The following is a 3,459-nucleotide window of genomic DNA, read 5'->3' on the forward strand; positions in this document are numbered from 1 at the left end:
AAATTCCAAATCAAGGAGCCAGGTTTTACTGGCAGCATTTATGTTCTTCTTTGTATTTTGATAAAACCATGTGTAAGAACTTTCTAGAAGTGCATGTTTCAAATACAGGCAAGCCTTTGATTATATAGAGATTGTCACATTTTGTAGAAGTCCTTGACCCGACAGATTTCAGGTATTTTGGAACCAGGCTGTCTTTGAAGTGGGTTCTTTTTTTTTTTTTTTTTTTTTTTTTAACAAAAATAACATCATTTTATTTTTTTTTCCATTTTTTATTAGGTATTTCGCTCATTTACGTTTGCAATGCTATACCAAAAGTCCCCCATAGCCACCCACCCCCTCTCCCCTACCCACCCACTCCCCTTTTATGGCCCTGGCGTTCCCCTGTACTGGGGCATATAAAGTTTGCGTGTCCAATGGGCCTCTCTTTCCAGTGATGGCCGACTAGGCCATCTTTTGATGCATATGCAGCTAGAGTCAAGAGCTCCGGGATACTGGTTAGTTCATAATGTTGTTCCACCTATAGGGTTGCAGATCCCTTTAGCTTCTTTGGTACTTTCTCTAGCTCCTTCATTGGGGGCCATGTGATCCATCCAATAGCCGACTGTGAGCATCCACTTCTATGTTTGCTAGGCCCAGGCATACTCTGACAAGAGACAGCTATATCAGGGTCCTTTCAGCATAATCTTGCTAGTGTATGCAATGGTGTCAGCATTTGGAAGCTGATTATGGGATGGATCGCCGGATATGCTAGTGTCTACATGGTCCATCCTTTTATCTCAGCTCCAAACTTTGTCTCTGTAACTCCTTCCAAGGGTGTTTTGTTCCCACTTCTAAGGAGGAGCATAGTGTTCACACTTCAGTCTTCATTTTTCTTGAGTTTCATGTGTTTAGGAAATTGTATCTTATATCTTGGGTATCTTAGGTTTTGGGCTAATATCCACTTATCAGTGAGTACATATTGTGTGAGTTCCTTTGTGAATGTGTTACCTCACTCAGGATGATGCCCTCCAGGTCCATCCATTTGGCTAGGAATTTCATAAATTCATTCTTTTTAATAGCTGAGTAGTACTCCATTGTGTAGATGTACCACATTTTCTGTATCCATTCCTCTGTTGAGGGGCATCTGGGTTCCTTCCAGCTTCTGGCTATTATAAATAAGGCTGCTATGAACATAGTGGAGCATGTGTCCTTCTTACCAGTTGGGGCATCTTCTGGATATATGCCCAGGAGAGGTATTGCTGGATCCTCCGGTAGTACTATATCCAGTTTTCTGAGGAACCGCCAGACTGATTTCCATAGTGGTTGTACAAGCCTGCAATCCCACCAACAATGGAGGAGTGTTCCTCTTTCTCCACATCCAAGCCAGCATCTGCTGTCACCTGAATTTTTGATCTTAGCCATTCTGACTGGTGTGAGGTGGAATCTCAGGGTTGTTTTGATTTGCATTTCCCTGATGATTAAGGATGTTGAGCATTTTTTCAGGTGCTTCTCTGCCATTCGGTATTCCTCAGGTGAGAATTCTTTGTTCAGTTCTGAGCCCCATTTTTTAATGGGGTTATTTGATTTTTTGAAGTCCACCTTCTTGAGTTCTTTATATATGTTGGATATTAGTCCCCTATCTGATTTAGGATAGGTAAAGATCCTTTCCCAATCTGTTGGTGGTCTTTTTGTCTTATTGACGGTGTCTTTTGCCTTGCAGAAACTTTAGAGTTTCATTAGGTCCCATTTGTCAATTCTCGATCTTACAGAGCAAGCCATTGCTGTTCTGTTCAGGAATTTTTCCCCTGTACCCATATCTTCAAGGCTTTTCCCCACTTTCTCCTCTATAAGTTTCAGTGTCTCTGGTTTTATGTGAAGTTCCTTGATCCACTTAGATTTGACCTTAGTACAAGGAGATAAGTATGGATCGATTCGCATTCTTCTACATGATAACAACCAGTTGTGCCAGCACCAATTGTTGAAAATGCTGTCTTTCTTCCACTGGATGGTTTTAGCTCCCTTGTCGAAGATCAAGTGACCATAGGTGTGTGGGTTCATTTCTGGGTCTTCAATTCTATTCCATTGGTCTACTTGTCTGTCTCTATACCAGTACCATGCAGTTTTTATCACAATTGCCCTGTAGTAAAGCTTTAGGTCAGGCATGGTGATTCCACCAGAGGTTCTTTTATCCTTGAGAAGAGTTTTTGCTATCCTAGGTTTTTTGTTATTCCAGATGAATTTGCAAATTGCTCCTTCTAATTCGTTGAAGAATTGAGTTGGAATTTTGATGGGGATTGCATTGAATCTGTAGATTGCTTTTGGCAAGATAGCCATTTTTACAATGTTGATCCTGCCAATCCATGAGCATGGGAGATCTTTCCATCTTCTGAGATCTTCTTTAATTTCTTTCTTCAGAGACTTGAAGTTTTTATCATACAGATCTTTTACTTCCTTAGTTAGAGTCACGCCGAGATATTTTATATTATTTGTGACTATTGAGAAGGGTGTTGTTTCCCTAATTTCTTTCTCAGCCTGTTTATTCTTTGTGTAGAGAAAGGCCATTGACTTGTTTGAGTTAATTTTATATCCAGCTACTTCACCAAAGCTGTTTATCAGGTTTAGGAGTTCTCTGGTGGAATTTTTAGGGTCACTTATATATACTATCATATCATCTGCAAAAAGTGATATTTTGAATTCCTCTTTTCCAATTTGTATCCCCTTGATCTCCTTTTGTTGTCGAATTGCTCTGGCTAATACTTCAAGTACTATGTTGAAAAGGTAGGGAGAAAGTGGGCAGCCTTGTCTAGTCCCTGATTTTAGTGGGATTGCTTCCAGCTTCTCTCCATTTACTTTGATGTTGGCTACTGGTTTGCTGTAGATTGCTTTTATCATGTTTAGGTATGGGCCTTGAATTCCTGATCTTTCCAAAACTTTTATCATGAATGGGTGTTGGATCTTGTCAAATGCTTTTTCTGCATCTAACGAGATGATCATGTGGTTTTTGTCTTTGAGTTTGTTTATATAATGGATTACATTGATGGATTTTCGTATATTAAACCATCCCTGCATCCCTGGAATAAAACCTACTTGGTCAGGATGGATGATTTCTTTAATGTGTTCTTGGATTCGGTTAGCGAGAATTTTATTAAGGATTTTTGCATCGATATTCATAAGAGAAATTGGTCTGAAGTTCTCTATCTTTGTTGGATCTTTCTGTGGTTTAGGTATCAGAGTAATAGTGGCTTCATAAAATGAGTTGGGTAGAGTACCTTCTACTTCTATCTTGTGAAATAGTTTGTGCAGAACTGGAATTAGATCTTCTTTGAAGGTCTGATAGAACTCTGCACTAAACCCATCTGGTCCTGGGCTTTTTTTGGCTGGGAGACTATTAATAACTGCTTCTATTTCTTTAGGGGATATGGGACTGTTTAGAAGGTCAACTTGATCCTGATTCAACTTTGGTACCTGGTATCTGTCCAG

This window comes from Mus musculus, chromosome 7 (genome assembly GCF_000001635.26).
Source record: "Mus musculus strain C57BL/6J chromosome 7, GRCm38.p6 C57BL/6J".
NCBI lineage: Eukaryota > Metazoa > Chordata > Mammalia > Rodentia > Muridae > Mus > Mus musculus.